The following is a 17,949-nucleotide window of genomic DNA, read 5'->3' on the forward strand; positions in this document are numbered from 1 at the left end:
CCTCCAGGTTCAGTCATATTTTTAAGACTGTTTTGTATATTCAGGGTCTTTTGTGGTTCTACACAAATTTTGAGATTACTTGTTCTGATTCTGTGAAAAATTCTGTTGGTATTTTGACAAGGATTGCACTAAATCCGTAGATTGCTTTGGGCAGTAGGGACATTTTAACAATATTTGTTCTCTCAGGCCATGAGCATGGAATATCTTTCCATTTGTTTGTGTCATCTTCAATTTCTATCATCACTGTTTTATAGTTTTTCAACTACAGGTCTTAGGATAAGTTTATTCCTAGGTATTTTATTATTTTTGGCACAACTGTAATGGGATTATTTTCCTTCTCACTCTGCTACTTCATTATTAGTGTATAGAAATGCAACGGATTTCTCTATATTGATTTTGTATCCTGCAACCTTACTGAATTCATTTATCAGTTGTAGTAGATATTCAAATCATGAAAAGAAAAAGCATAGACACTTAAAGCTGGAAGGAACCAAAATCAGTTCATCAGATTCCCATATTGTTTGCAAAAAGAAGGGGGAGGTCAAGTGACTTATAGCGTTAATACAGAGACATAGTGAAACACATTCCACTTGCATTCTACTATATAATTTAAAATTACTGTATTGAATTTTACCGTAAGATATCTGAAGCCTTCTAGAAGGGCTGAGCTTGCTATTATTTGGCTAAGGCCATATTGGACACGTCATGTGTCTGCTCAGCAGGGCCATTGCCAGAGAGAGCGCACATTTCTGGGACAATTTCCAGCCCTTTATAGTTAGTTCTTCACATACCCCAAACATTACTAAAGCAATTAACCTTGTTGAATCTTTTATTTAAATCACTGACTTGAAGCCTTTAATTTAAGCCAACAAAAAGTCCCTACAAAATGTAGGCAGTTTTTTTTGTGATAACTACAGAAGTACTATCTAGGCTTACAACTAGGTTATTGAGTCAATAAGCTTTTTCAAATAAGTCATCAAATATTTATTGAATACCAATTATATTTGAAACAGGGTATCAACTGTCATTCAAGGCTGGGAAAGTACAACTTTTTTTCTCAAGAAGCTTATGAATCATGTGAGTAACTGTAATGTATTGTATTCCAAACATTTGATTGGTCCTAAGAAAATAACATAAAGTGCTCCATGGTTTCAAAGTTCAAATCAACTGTGTTGTTTGAGGAAGATCAGGAAAGTCTTGAGAGATGAGATGATAATTGACTTTGTGCCTAGGTAGTTTTTTAAATTGTAAAGAGTGTTTTATATTGTTTTACAAAAGAATACATTTTCAGTATAATAAAAAAACATAAGCAAAAACCAAAAATACGACATCTAAAATTCCATCATTCACAGAAATGGGTATGAATGATACCTGGTGCATGTTACTCCATACATTCATATGCATGATATACATTATATATCTTACATTTAAAAATAGCTTCATGAAATCAAATATTATCCAAGTAGAATATGGCTGTACATATTTTATTTAATTTAAAGAAACTATCTTTCTTTCAATGTATTTTAATGTCCAGGAAACAGAAAAATCGATCTTTCTATCTATAGCAGAGTCTCTTCTAAATCTAATTGAGTGGCAGGAAGCTCCTGAAATGCCAAAATTGTGTTTTTATTTGTTATACAGGATGTAGTGATATTCAAGTTGCATTTTGGAGTTCTGCATCTCCCTATAAGAGAGGTCTTTTAATTAGTAATATAGTAGACATATAGAGTTTATTCATTTTAGTTCTTAATACCACAGTGAGTATATGGTAATTTATTCTTTTACTAATATTCAGTGCCTAGCATCAGGTTACTATATGCTCAGCAATTTATCATCTGGGGATTTTTTATTTAATTTTTTTCTTAATGTTAGTATTAGTCTGCATTAGCAAGTAATAAAATGCATTGCTTTATTAGAACTTCAATAAGGATAGAATACATCTTTATTTCCATATATGTAAACCAAAATAAAAGATTTTATCATATTTTTCTCTCCTCAACCAAGTGCTAAATATTAAAATTTTAAATATATAGCTACCAGTTTACCAAAAGAAATTTTTCTACAATATCAGGGCCTGAAGATCTGTAAATATATTTAGTTAAGCCAATCATGATAATAGTACATATGTATTTATTCCTAGTGTGTGTTAGGAGTTGTGTTAGTGCTAGAAACTTTGAAGATTCACAACAACCTTATGAGTAAGGTATTGATATTATTCCCATTTGATAGTTTAAGTGGCTGAAGCACAGAGATAGTGATTATTATGCACAAGGTTACCTAGGTGATGAGGGCGGGAACTGAGAGAGTAATCCAGGCCATGAGACACTATGCAATACTACTTCTTGTGAAATGAAACTATACTTATTCTTTTACCAAAGGAATATTTTCAGTGGAGAATTTTTTGAAAGATTTTTATTTATTTATTTATTTTTGAGAGAGACAGAGGCAAAGACGGAGGGAGACACAGAATCCGAAGCAGGCTCCAGGCTCTGAGCTGTGAGCACAGAGCCTAATGTGGGGCTCAAACTCATGGACCGTGAGATCATGACCTGAGACAAAGTGGGATGCTTAACCGACAGAGCCACCCAGGCACCCCTCAGTGGAAAATTTTTGTTCTTGGTTGAACATCTTTTACATATACCACTAGGCCCTACAAAGAGGACACTGTAACTTTATGATTACACAGCTTTTAATGTTTAGATCAACACTTTTAAAAAATACTAGTTTCATGAAATGTTTACATGTATGACTTGAGGAAAGCTATCCATAATAAAGTAATTTGATACATTTGGGCTTAAACAAAATTAATCAGGCTTCTGTACTATGCCATTTTAGAGACTTTACATGTGAAATATACACTGTGACTCTTCAAGGGTAATAGAATATGTCCAGTTTATCATATGAAAAACAAGCAAGGAATGGGTTTATTGAAAGTTACGTAATTTTATTGCTTATCTTAAATATGCTACATGATAGTGGGTACTGGATACAGTATAGATCTGTTCTGTTTAGTGAGGATTTGGTTTGGGGTAAGGTAGACACCTCAGGGTTTCCATTGGTACTGGATTCGAGAGGTACATCAGTTTTCCTGGGTTAGAGATATTTAAAACGATCATATCTAATAATATAACCATTTGGATACTCAAAACTGTATTACCAATTCTGCATATGCCATCTTGTGATTTTTTTTTCCTAATCTGAGATACAGTGTGGTGCAGATCATACAGCTTAAAACATGTTGAAACTCAAATTCCAAATATCTACTCGAGAATATTTCTCATCTGTTTCATTTATTAGCAGAATGAAAATTTTCATTACCTGTGAACAATTTTCCATTAGAAGTCATTTACCGTATTTTCATAATTTCAAACAGAGGTTCTCAAACTTTAGGGTGCACAGGAATCACCAAGAGGCCTTGTTAAAACACAGATTGCTTATTAGTAGATGTATGTTGGAGCCAGATAATTAGCATTTCTAGCACCACTGGAAGGTTCATCCTTGTGAAGAATGTATATGGCAGTCAATATTTGTGATCATATTATTTTGAAATATCATTCAAGACAAGATATTGTGACCTGTGGATTCCCAGATTACACAAATAAAAAGTTATTCAGTTAAATGCTGATATGGTATTTAAAAAACATTTTAGATTACCTCACACCACTAACTATTTTTCAAGCTAAGGTATGGAGGAGATTTGAATTACTTGGAAAATATCACACCTAGAATCAATTCTGTACTTAGTGTGGAATGGATTGTTAATAAACCATGAGGTACAAAGCCTGAAACACAACTCTAGTCTCACCTGGATTTGTTAGTGATGACACAATAGATAGTCCACTCATCTGTTCACCACGATGCATGGTATGGAAAAGAAAGAGAAAGTGGTAAGTCAGTTACTAACTTTTTAGACAAGCTCCTTGAGTCAAACAGTACTTCCAAATATATGGTCATGAAGAGCAGACTGCAGTGGAAAGGATTTGAAGGGCTGGATTTTATTGCTCATCGTTTCATGATTATGTCTACTGACAAATCATGTAAACTCGCAACATTTCAATCTATTCGTGAAATAAAAGGATTCTGTTGGATGAGCTCTAAAGTCTCCTGTATTTCTGAAATATACGGATTCTTTGCTTTTGCTCCTACAAATATTTCTCAATTCACTGGCTCAGAACACTGGTATTCTGACACTGGTAATGCTCAATTTTACTTATTTAGGAAAATTAATTAGGTGCTCTCTGCTTGTAGTAGCCATAACAAAAATCAATTGGAAGTCATTAAAAGATCGTAATTACATTTAAGCAAGCTCTACTGTAATTCAAAATTCATGTTAATAGAAACTTCTAATAAACTCATTAATTTCAGATTTAGAAATTATAATTATCACAGTTGTATCCACATATTTGCCCATAACAATACAGAAAGATAGCAAGCACAGTGGTTAAGTAGGTAAGAACAAAATATACATTTCTGAATATTTTCACTAAAGTCATATACTCTACAAATATACACATATCTAACTCTTTAGATTGCAAAACATAACGCTCACATGAAGCAATTATAGAAAGAAAACTGTCCTCCCAAATGTCAGTTAATGTTTCATCAAGTGTAAAGATGATCTATATGTAAGGAAGAGTCATTAGAGTCCCAGAAGGAAACCAAATCATAAGCATATTCAGGTGACTGACCATGGAAGATGTTTTAGATTAGAGTCAGAACCTCAAGTCTAAATTAAATACTTAGCTTAAAGAAATGCTCATCAGGGGCGCCTGGGTGGCGCAGTCGGTTAAGCGTCCGACTTCAGCCAGGTCACGATCTCGCGGTCCGTGACTTCGAGCCCCGCGTCGGGCTCTGGGCTGATGGCTCAGAGCCTGGAGCCTGTTTCTGATTCTGTGTCTCCCTCTCTCTCTGCCCCTCCCCCGTTCATGCTCTGTCTCTCTCTGTCCCCCCCCCAAAAAATATAAATAAATAAATAAACGTCAAAAAAAGAAATACTCATCAATCTGCAGTTAGCATGGATATGTGTGTGGACCATAAGTCTAAAAACGATACTTTCTAAAAGAGCAAAATGACAGCACCAGATAAAAGAGCAAAAGGACAGACTTTCTTTAACTCAAGAAATTCTACTTAGAGCAAAAATTCCACAACAAAACCAATTTATCAAACAGGAAGACCTGAGAGAAGCATTTTGATTTTAAAGCTGAAATGAGGTTCCTTGCATGATATATTTATTATTTTGATTCAAGTCTGCCAGCCATGTGCTTTTGAGGTACTCTGCTAATATAATATTCTTTACGTTTTGGTTTTGGTAGTATATTATTATTCTCTTGTCACTGGTGTTTCAATATACATGGTTCTCTTCTGGTTAGTGATCCCTTTTAGCATGTAATTAAACTCAAAGAAAACAACAGATTTAAAGCTTGGTTATTATAATATAAACCTACAAACTTGGTAAAAACTATATCCAATGACATAGTGTGAGACATCTTTTGTGTGTCAGCCATAAGGGAAGAAATGATAGGCAGTTTCAAAATGCTAAAATGTTTAAGAACAGGAAGAGAACTCTATCATAACCTATTGTAAAAGAGAAATCTGATTAGTATCCACATACACTAAATAAAAATGTATATACTAAATACATATAATATGGTGTCTTACCAACTAAAATAGATAACTGACCAATGAAAACAGTATAATTTTAAAACTAAGAATAAAGAGCGTTTTATACACCAGATGTCGTCTTGTTGATGGAGAACTTTTAGAATCAGCATAGGTAATGAAAACAAATGGCACAGGAATTGAAATCGATATAATATGTGAAGCAAATATGAAGACAGAGATAAATTACTGAAAAAGGAATAAAAGTAAGCTCATCAACACTCTCTAACGACTGTAAGGAAACAAATCAGGAATGTGAATGGTGTTTATGACTATTTTTTAAATGATCCACAGTAAAGGGTAAATAAAGAAGGTTACTAGGAATTCAAAGAAATGAACAAATGCAGAATGCAAAATCTGGCCAAGAAAATAGACTCAGAAACACTATACATACAATTCTGGGATAAAGAAATACTTACTCAAACTCGTCATGATGGAGATTAATGACACATTACTGATGGAGAATAATGGGTGGAAGTATTGAGTTGAACTCAGAGAAAGGCAAAAATCTAGGTCAGGTTGTCACAAAGTAAGGAGATTTGCTAGAGGACAAAGCTGTAAAATGTTGTCTAAAATGTCAGTGAATAAAATATGTGCATCTTTCTTTTGCTTAATTAAAATAATTATGACATGAACTTTGATTATGGATAGTTTTTGAGTCTCTGTAATTGAACTTAAATTTTTAAAACACACGAACATTCTATCTACAGCGATGGATGGATAATGTGGTAGTTGTCCAGTACAAAATGACCCCTACTTCCCAGGAAAGGTCTACAACAAGCAGAGTATCACCAGCCAAATTTGTCCCAGTAGCTCTGTTACTCAAATTAAAGCTACAGTTTTGTATACACATACCCCATACAAAGGCAGTTAGAATGACCCAAGCCACATCAATCAGAATTTGGGTACTTTTCAAACTGGAACAGGGGAAAGTTACTTCCTTTTAGCAGGCAGGAGCAGGTCAATGTAAATACCTAGTCAACTAGTAGGCTTATTTCCGGATGCATTCCTAAGATTGTGTTTGGAGAAATTAAGCTAAGCGAGACAACAAGAGAAATTTAGAAGTGAACAGAAGAAGAAAGAGATCACTCCAAAAGTTCAGTTGTTGGACAACTACTGTGTTAATTTCATTTACAATTTGGCTTAAGGGAGAGTGGGCTTGCAACAACAAAATGTAATCAATAACACACTATGGAGCACTGAATCCTTTTACCATAAGATTATAATATGGGTTAAAAATGCTCTCAAAATTATCCCAGAAGTTTTACTTCTAACAGTATGTGCGAAACCCCAAGTATTTGGAAATTAAATCACACATTCTAAATAATCTACTGTAAAAGTAAGGATCACAAACACAAAAATCTAGTATGTTTAACTGAATGATGATAAGTAGACAACATAAAAGCTTTCAGAATACATATAGTACTTACAGGAAAATTTGTAACTGTGAAAGATTATATTTAAAAGGAAATAAAAATACATAAATATAAATATCTATTTTTCCCAATGCAGAGATACAAGAGCAAATTAAACTCAAAATAAGAATAAGGAAGGAAATAATTTAAGAACAGAAAACAATGAAATAAAAATAGAGAAATATTAAAGAAAATACATAAAACTTAAAGTTGTTTGGAAAAGATGAATAGATTGATAAATAACTAGCAAGGATGATCAAGTAAAGAGGAGAGATAGAATTGCTCACTTCAGAACAAACTAGAGACATCACAATGTTACAGACATTAAAATAATAAAAATGAAGTTTGGAAAAAACTATTTGAATAAACTTGACAACACAGAACATTAAAAAGTAATTTGTAATTAAAAATATTTTCACAAAGAGTTCTCTAGCTCCAGATGATTTCACTGGTAAATTTTATCAAACTTTTAAAGAAGGACAAGTATCAATTCTACTCAAACTCTTTGAAGAAATAAAGGAGATTGAATTTTTTTTCAATTCATATTCTGAGGCCAGTATCATACTGACTGCAAAAACAGAAGTGGATATTAACAAAGTGGATATTATACAGAGTAGTATATCTCATGGACACAGAAACAAAACTCCCTAACAGAAGATGACCAAATATAATTCAAAAATAAAAAAAAAGGATAAGCATCCATAACCAGTGTAGGTTTACTGTAGGAATGCAAGGTTGCTAAAACATTAAAAAATCACATCTAGGGGGCTCCTGGGTGGCTGAGTCGATTAAAACGTCTGACTCTTGATTTCAGCTCAGGTCATGATCTCACAGTTTGTGAGTTCGAGCCTCATGTTGGGTTCTGGGCTGATGGCAAAGAACCTACTCTGTCTTACTTCTGTCTGCCTCTTCCCTGCTTGCCTTCTCATCGCTGTCTCAAAAATAAATATTTTTTAAAAAATACTTAAAAAATCCAATCTTTTAATTTGCCATATTACCAGTATGAAAACAAAAACAAAAACATAAAAACAAAACAAAGACAATCATTTCAACAGGTACAAAAAAGCATTTGCTAAATTCAAAATCTATTCATGGTAAAATTTATTAGCAAATTAGGTATAGAAGAGAATTTCCTCAGCCTGATTTAGGGCATGCACAAAATGCCTACAGCTAACATTTATTTGTGGAAAATTACAAAACTTGCTTTCTAGCTATACATTAAGCAAGGACATTCAACTCTCAATTATGTCACTGTAGAAAACAAAAATGCAAGAAACACAAACATAAACTGTCCAAATCTTACCAAAACTTTAAAAAGAGATTCAATTAGGTTTCACAATTTACTGATTGGTTCTCTACATCCATTTCCTTTCTCAATTTGTATAAAGGAAAAGTAAGTATGCAGGGAAACATGTCTAGGACAGAAGCAGTTTGATAGGGATTTTGGGAAATTAAGAGATGCGTTTTTTTTTTTTTTAATATCAAAATTTACTGATTGAATAAGATTTATTGTCAAAGAACAAATTTTATAAATATACTTGTAAGCACATTTTTGTTCATATAGGAGTAGATTCTTACACAGTAAAGACTTCTCATGAATTTTGCTTCACTACTGAAGCATTGAATATGCTTGAAATATTTTGATATTTTACAGATCACATAATCCTGATATTATTTCCAGCATAATTACACAACTTGGAAATTCACTTTCAGAGCTACTCATATTAGCATTCACAGACGAAATAGAAGAAGAACCAATATATACGATGAATAAAGTTAGTAAAATTTAGTATCATATATTTCATTTGAAATATGTATTTTTAAAAACCATGTTAAATTAAAATTAATCAACCTAGGAAAAATATCTTGAAGAAAGAGAATGTTTTGGCAAGTGACAAGTCAGAGTATTTCAATAATAGGGAACAGTTATAACCATCCATTATGTTTTCATTAAATTTCCATTCAGTGTAAGAATGTAGTAATCACTACAAGGGATACAAATAAAGATGAGACACAGCTTCTACACTACACTGGTTTTCTCTTATTCACTGGAATATTTGCAAACATCAATCATGGTGTCCAACTAATTAGGACAAGTTGCCACCAAAAATGACAATTGCAGCAATATCACATTTCATAACTATTATATTACACAGATTTTATGAGGATTATGGAAGAGGAAGAGGTGAAAATAAAGTCATAAAGCTACAATATAAATATTAATTTATATAAGATAAAACATCAGATAAAATTTTGTTTTCACAAAGTGCTGAGTTTATTGAAGGCAGGAATAACCTATTCTATAACTCATCAAAAGGACCATTGAAGAATGCTTAATTATAAGACTGAAAGAATAGAAAAAGTATGTGTATTGCTTTCACATAGATTCTTTGAAATGTGGTTTTTAAAAGATGAACTTTAAAGTGCTTAAACGGTGGTTTGCTGACCCTTTGGTTACTTTCATCCTTCACTTTTATAGGCTATATTGATTCAAATACTGGAAGACTATAATGGTAAAAAACAAAAATACACACAAACCCAATAAATCAATAATACTGATATTCAAGCAATATTACATATTATTAAAATAATCTCATTATGTATTTCATCAAAGAAAATTAAAGTTCTCTAATACTTAAAATATATGTGTGACTCATCTATGTGTACATGCATATTATGTAAGTATACGAATAGATAAATACTTGGGCAATATTACAACAGAGACACAACTGACAAATCGAGAGAAGTTTTACTAAATTTTTTTTGATGGACAAAAGTTCTTATATTGATACAATGCTCATTAATTCATTTGACAAATGTTTATTAAATACCTGCTGTGTATTAAGTGTTGTATTATACATTGGTTACACATTGTCAAAAAAGAAACACCTCCATGGGTGTCTGGGTGGCTCAGTCAGTTAAGCATCCAACTCTTTATTTCAACTCAGGCCATGATCTCACAGTCCATGAGATTCAACCTTGCATTGGGCTCTGCACTGTCTTCGAGGGCTGGTTTAGTGCTGATGAATTTCTTTAATTTTGTTTGTCTGGAAAACTCTTTATCTCTCCTATTTTGAAAGATAGCCTTGCTGGATAAAGTATTCTGGTTTCCCAGGGTTTTTGTTTGTTTTTTGTTTTTGTTGTTCTTTAAGCGGTTTGAGTTTATCATACTCTTCTGGCCTTCAAACTTTTGACTGAATCAGTTGATAGCCCTATGGGGTTTCCCTTGAATGTAACTCTTTCTTTGTGATGTGTTTGAAATTCTCCTTATCACTATGTGTCCTGGTATGGACCTCCTTTGGTTGATTTTGTTAGGGGATCTCTCTGCCTCCTAGATCTGGAATTCTGTTTATTTTCCCAGATTCTGGAAGGTTTTGGCTATTATTTCTTCCTATAAATTTTCTGCCCCATTTTCTCTCTTTCTCCTTCTGGTATCCCTACAATGCAAATGTTATTACACTCGATGGTGTCCCGAGTTCTCTTACTCAATTTTTATTTTTTGAGTTTTTATTTTTTCTCTTCCTTTTCAGTTTGATTGCTTTACATTACTCTGTCCTCAAAGTGACTGATGTGTTCTTCTGCTCCCTTTATTCTACTATGTATTCCCTACATTTTTAATTGCCATTATGGAGTTCTTCATCTTGGATTGGTTATTTTGTTTTGTTTTCTCTTTGTTGAGGGTCGCATTGAGGTATTCCACTCTTTTCTCAAGTCCAGTGAATATCTTTATGACCATTTCTTTAAATTCTCTATCAGGCATATTCCTTATGTCCATTTTGTTTAGCTCTCTTGCTGTGATTTTGTCCTGTTCTTTCATTTGGGACATATTACTCTTTCCCCTCATTTTGACTAACCCTGTGTCTATTTTTATGTGTTAGGAAAGTTAGCTAAGTGTCCTTTTCTTGGAAGCACTGGCCTTATGAAGAGGAAGTCCTGTGCTGGCCTGCAGTGAAGTGTACCCTAATCACACAAACCTGGCACCTCAGGAATGTCTCCTCTGTGTGTTGTGTGCACTCTAAACTTGTGGCTGAGCCACTTCTGCTTTTAGACCATTAGTCTTAAATGGCTCTCTGCTTTTTGTGAGCAGAGTTTGATCCCCTTGTTGTGGGCCACTCTGGGACCACACTGGGCTTGAGTTGTCAGACCAGGTGTTTGCCAGAGATGAAGTAGCACTGAACTGCAGGGTACTTTACCTGAGGTGCCTTCTGAGAAGCTTGTGTTGTTTGGCGGGTCCTACAGTCTGACTAGATGTCTGCCCCAACACATTGCTGGGACTGCCATGGGACTAGAATTTAAGCCTCTTGAAAGCGGGAGCCCTTTTTTTATTTTCATTTTTTATTTTGATAGAGAAATAATTAGAGTCAAGCGGGGGAGGGGGAGAGGGAGAATCCCAAGCAGACTCTATGTTGTCAGAGCAGAGCCCTATGCAGGGCTCGAGCTCACGAACCACAGATCATGACCTGAGCCAAAATCAAGAGTCGGATGCTTTGTGTGTGTGATTTCTACTTTGACAATAGATTACTTAGAATGTTATTTAATTTCCAAATACTTGGGGTTTCATACATACATTTAGAAGTAAAATTTCTGGGATAGTTTTGAGAGCTATCATGCTCATTATGCTATATGCATAAGATGTTATATATAAGCCTAATGGTAACCACAAATCAAAAGCCAGCAAAAACAAAGAGAAAGGAATCTTTATCACTAAAGGAAGTCAGCAAACCATCAAAGAAAAAGCAAGGCAAGAAAGGAACAGGGAAGAACTACAAAAACAACCATGAAACAGTTAACAAAATGGCAGTAAGTAATACCTGTCAATAATTACTTTGAATGTAAATGGACTAAATGTTCCATCAAAAGACACAGGGTGACAGAATGGATAAATAAGCAAGACCCATCTATATGCTGCCTCCAAGAGACTCATTTCAGAGTCAAAGACAAAGGTAGATTGAAAGTTAAGGGATAGTAAAATAGAAAGTAAAAGAATGCCAGGGTAGCAATACTTATATTGACAAAACTGACTTTAAAAAAGACTGTAACAGGACACAAAGAAGAACAGTATGTAATCATAAGGGGAACAATCCAACAAGATAATATACCAATTGTAAATATTTATGTGCCCAACACAAAAGCACCCAAATACATAAAAGCAGCTAATAACAAATATAAAGGAAGTAATCAATAGTGATACAATAATAGTAGTGGACTACAATAGCCCACTAAAATCATTGGATAGTTCATCCAAACAAAAACAACAAGGAAACATTGGCTTTGAATGACACACTGGGACAGATTGATCTAACAAATATATTCAGAGCATTCCTACCTAAACCAGCAGAATACACACTCTTTTCAAGTGCACATGGAATATTCTCCATATTAGATCACATGGTAGGGCCAAAAACAAGTCTCAACAAGTTCAAAAAGATTGAAGTCGTATAACATGCATATTTTCTGACCACATTGCTATGCAACTAGAAATCAACTTTAAGAAAAAAATATGGGAAGAACCCAAATACATGGAGGTTAAACAACATACTACTGAACAATGAATAGGTCAACCAAGAAATCAAAAAGAAAATTAAAAAATACAGAGAGACAAGTGGAAATTAAAACACAATAGTCCAAAACCTCTGGGATGAAGGAAAAGCAGGACTAAGAACCAAGTATATAGCAATACAGGGCTACTTCAAAAAGCAAGAAAAATCTCAAATAATCTAACCTTACACCCAAAGGAGCTGAAAAAGCAACAACAAAGCCCAACGCCAGTAGAAGGAAGACAATAATAAATATTAGAGCAGAAATAAATGATACAGAAACTTAAAAAACATAATAGAACAGATCCAAGAAACCATGAACTGGTTCTCTGAAAAAAAAAAAAAAATCAAAATAATTGATAAACCCCTAGCACGACTTATCAAAAAGAGAAAAGACACAAATAAATAAAAAAACAAATGAAAGAGGAGAAATAAGAACCAACACCACAAAAATACAATCTTATGAATATGAGAGAGTATTATGACAAAATATATTCCAACATGTTGGAAGACCTAGAAGAAATGGATAAAATCCTAGAAACATATAAATACCAACGGAAACAGGAAGAAATAGAAAACTTACACAGAAAGGTAACAAGCAAAAATTGAACCAGTAATCAAAAACCTCCTAATGACCAAAAATCCAGAGCCAGATGGCTTCATAGGTGAATTCTGCCAAACATTTCAAGAGTTAATACCTACTCTTCTCAAACTATTCAAAAAAAAAAAAAAATAGAAAAGGAAGGAAAACTTCCAAATTCATTCTGTGAGGCTAGCATTACCTTGAGACCCAAATCAGAAAGACTCCACTAAAAAAGACAACTACAGCCCAATATCCCTGATAAATATGGATGCAAAAATTCTCAATAAAATGCTAGCACACCAAATCCAACAATACATTAAAAAAATCATTCACCACAATCAAGTAGGATTTATTCCTGGGTTGCAAGAGGGGTTCAATATTTGTAAGTCAATCAATGTGATACACCACATTAATAAAGAAAACACTAAGAAACATGATCATTTCAAAATATGCAGAAAAGCATTCAAGAAAGACAATATCCATTCATGATAAAAATCTTCAACAAAGTAGGTTTAGGGGGAATATACTTCAACATAATAAAGGTCATATATGAAAAATCCCACAGCTAATATCATTCTCAATGGGGAAAAAAAGATTTTCTTCTAAAGTCAGGCACAAGACAGGGAAGTCCACGCTCACCACTGTTATATAACATAGTACTGGAAGTTCTAGTCACAGGAATCAGACAACAAAAAGAAATAAAAGGCTTGCAAATCAGCAATGAAGAAGTAAAACTCTCACTATTTGCAGATGACATGATACTTTTTATAGAAAACCCAAAAGATGGGGCGCCTGGGTGGCGCAGTCGGTTAAGCATCCGACTTCAGCCAGGTCACGATCTCGCACTCCGTGAGTTCGAGCCCCGCGTCAGGCTCTGGGCTGATGGCTCGGAGCCTGGAGCCTGTTTCCGATTCTGTGTCTCCCTCTCTCTCTGCCCCTCCCCCGTTCATGCTCTGTCTCTCTCTGTCCCCAAAATAATAAACGTTAAAAAAAAAAAAAATTAAAAAAAAAAAAAAAGAAAACCCAAAAGACCCAACAAAAATTGTTAGAACTGATATACAAATCATCATAGTCACAGAATACAAAATCATTGTGCAGAAATCATTCATATATCTATTCACCAATAATGAAGCAATAGAAAGAGAAATTAAGGAATTAACCCCATTTATAGTTGTGCCCAAAACAATAAGATACCTAGGAATAAACCTAAACACAGAAGTAAAAGACTTGTACTCTGAAAGTTATAAAACACTGATGAAAGAAACTGAAGATGACACAAAGAAATGGAAAGACATTCCATGCTCATGGATTGGAAGAAAATACTTTGTTAAAATGTCTACACTACCCAAAACAATGTACACATTTAATGCAATCTCCATTGAAATACCAATAGCATTTTTCAGAGGTAGAACGATCCTAAAATTTGTATGGAACCACAGAAGAGCCCAAATAGCCAAAACAAATTTGAAAAGGCAAAGCAAACCTGGAGACATCACAATTCTGGACTTAAAATTATATTACAGCAGGGGCGCCTGGGTGGCGAAGTCGGTTAAGCGTCCGACTTCAGCCAGGTCACGATCTCGCGGTCCATGAGTTCGAGCCCCGTGTCAGGCTCTGGGCTGATGGCCCAGAGCCTGGAGCCTGCTTCCGATTCTGTGTCTCCCTCTCTCTCTGCCCCTCCCCTGTTCATGCTCTGTCTCTCTCTGTCCCAAAAATAAATAAACGTTGAAAAAAAATTATATTACAGCTGTAGTGATCAAAACAGTATGGTACTGGCACAAAAACTAATACATAGATCAATAGAACAGAAGAGAAAACCCAGATATAAATCCACAACAGTATGGTCAATTAATCTTCCACCAAGCAGGAAAGAATATCCAATGGGAAAAATAGTTGCTTCAACAAATGGCATTGGGACAGAGATTGGGTTTATCAAAACTGGACAGCAACATGCAAAAAGAATGAAACTGGACCACTTTATTACATCATGCACATATACACAAAACTTTAAAATGGATTCAATACTTAAATGTAAGACATGAAACCATAAAAGTCATAGAGAAAAACACAGGCAGTGACCTCTTTGACACTGGCAATGGCAATTTCTTTGTAGGTATGTCTCCTAAGGCAAGGAAAACAAAAGCAAAAATAAACTATTAGGACTTCATCAAAATAAAAACCTTCTGTATAGCAAAACTAAAACTAAAAGGCAACCTATGGAATGGGAGAAGATATTTGTGAATGACGTATCTGACAAAGGAATAGTATCCAAATTATTTAAAGAACTAATAATTCTCAACATCAATAAAAAAAATAATTCAATTAAAGACTAGGCAGAAGGTATGAATAGACATTTTTTCCAAAGAAGACATGCCAATGGCTAACAGACACATGAAATGATGCACAACATCACTGATTATCAGGGAAATGCAAATCAAAATTACAATGAGATATCACCTCACACCTGTTAGAATGACTAAAATCAACAACACAAGAAAGAAGGGTTGGTGACGATGCGGAGAAAGGGGAACCCTCTTGCACCATTGGTGGAAATGCAAATTGGTGTAGCCACTTCGGAAAACAGTATAAAGGTTCTCAAAAAGTTAAAAATAGAACTACCCTATGATCCGGCATTTGCATTTACCCAGCATTTGGGTATTTAACCAAAGCACACAAAAATACTAATTCAAAGGGATCCATGCACCCTGATGCTGATAGCATTACCTACAAAAACCAAATTATGGAAACAGCCCAAGTGTGCATTCACTGGTGAATACATAAATCTACACACACACACACACACACACACACACACACACACACGCATGTTCACACACACCCAATGAAATATTACCCAGCCATTTTAAAGAATAAAATCTTGCCACTAAAAAGAATGAAATCTTGTCATTTGCAACAACATGGAAGGAGCCAGAGAGTATAATGCTAAGTGAAATAAGTCAGTTAGAGACAGACAAATACCATATGATATATCTCATATGTGGAATTTAAAAAACAACACAAACAAACATAGGGGAAAAAAAAAGAGAGAGAGAAGCAAAGAAACAGACTCTTGGGAACCAACTAATGTTTACCAGAGGGGAACGGGATGGGGGGATTAAACAGGCATTGGAGATTAAGGAGTGCACTTTTTGTGATGAGTACCTGGTATTGTATGGAACTGTTGAATCAGTATATTGTACACCTGAAACTAGTATCCCACTGTTTGTTACCTAACTAGAATTTATTTATTTTTTTTAGCATTTATTTTTGAGACACAGAGAGAGACAGAGCATGAGCGAGGGAGGAGCAGAGAGAGAGGGAGACACAGAATCCGAAACAGACTCCAGGCTCTGAGCTGTCAGCACAGAGCCTGATACAGGGCTCGGACTCACAAACCGCGAGTTCATGACATAAGCTGAAGTTGGACGCTCAACCGACTGAGCCACCCAGGCACCCCTAACTAACTAGAATTTAAATAAAAGCTTTAAAAAAACCCACTATAGAACAGTTCAGAGAAACTAGGCACTGTTTCTTTAAAAATATCAACAAAATTGATAAATCTTTACCCATAATTATAAAGAGAGAGAGAGAAATCAAATAAAAAAAATCACAAATAAAAGAGGAGAAATAATAACCAAGACAGACATACAAAAGATTATGATAATATTATGAAAAATTGTACACCCACAAATTGAACAGCCTAGAAGAAATGGGTAACTCCTCAAAACATACAACCTCGCAAAACTGAACTAGGAAGAAACAGAAAATACGAACATATCAATACTAGCAGTGAAATTAAATCAGTAATTGAAAAACTTCCAACAAATCAAAGTCCAGGGCTAGATAGATTCACAGGTAACTTCTACCAAACATCTAAAGAAAAATTAATACCTATTCTTCTCAAACTATTCCAAAAAATGAAAGGAAGAAAATTTCCAAATTTGTTCTACAAGGCATACATTCCTATGATATCAAAACTAGATAAAGACACTACAAAAAAAAGAGAGCTATAGGCCAATATCTCAGATGAATATAGATGAAAGTATCCTCAACAAAATACTAGCAGAACGAATCCAGTAGTACATTTAAAACAAATCATCCACCAGGATCAAGTGGGATTTATTCCTGGCATACAAATATGGTCAATATTTAAAATCAATTAACATAACATTGCATAAATACAAAAAAGGTTAAAAACCATATAATATTTTCAGTAGATACAGAAAAAAATTGACAAAGTACAAAATACATTCATGATTAAAACTCTCAACAAAACAGGTTTACAGGAAACATACTTTAACATGATAGAGATCATATATGAAAAACTCTCAGATAACATTATACTCAATGGTAAAAAACGAGCGCTTTACCCCTAAGATCAGGAACAAGACAAGGATGTCCACTGTCACCACTTTTATGCAACATAGTACTAGGTGTCTTAGCCTTAGCAATCAAAGAAAAAGAAAAGCATCCAAATTGCTAAGAAGTAAAACTTTCACAACTTGCAGATGACATGCTATTATATATAGAAAACCTGAAAGACTCCACCAAAAAAAAAAAAAAATACTAGAACTTATAAATGAATTCCGTAAGGTCTCAGAATACAAAATCAGTATACACAAATCTGTTGCATTTCTATACAATAATAATGAAGTAGCCGAAAGAAAAATTAAGAGAACAGTCCTATTTACAAACCAAATGGAAAGATATCCCATGCTCATGGACTGGGAAAACAAATATAGTTAAAATATCCTTA

At 34.1% G+C, this 17,949-nt stretch overlaps 1 long non-coding RNA gene across 2 annotated transcripts in view; it reads right to left on the reverse strand.

Moving 5' to 3' along the window:
• The window catches only part of LOC121039646 (uncharacterized), a 103,837-nt gene that overhangs the window by 23,140 nt on the left and 62,748 nt on the right, over positions 1 to 17,949 (reverse strand). For both annotated transcript variants that reach the window (XR_005794901.1, XR_005794900.1), the window contains exon 2: positions 3,806 to 3,845. This is a non-coding gene — a long non-coding RNA (uncharacterized LOC121039646). The remainder of the gene's footprint in view (positions 1 to 3,805; positions 3,846 to 17,949) is intronic.

This window comes from Herpailurus yagouaroundi, unplaced genomic scaffold, assembly GCF_014898765.1.
Source record: "Herpailurus yagouaroundi ecotype Mexico unplaced genomic scaffold, PumYag 181, whole genome shotgun sequence".
Classification (NCBI taxonomy): Eukaryota; Metazoa; Chordata; class Mammalia; order Carnivora; family Felidae; genus Herpailurus; species Herpailurus yagouaroundi.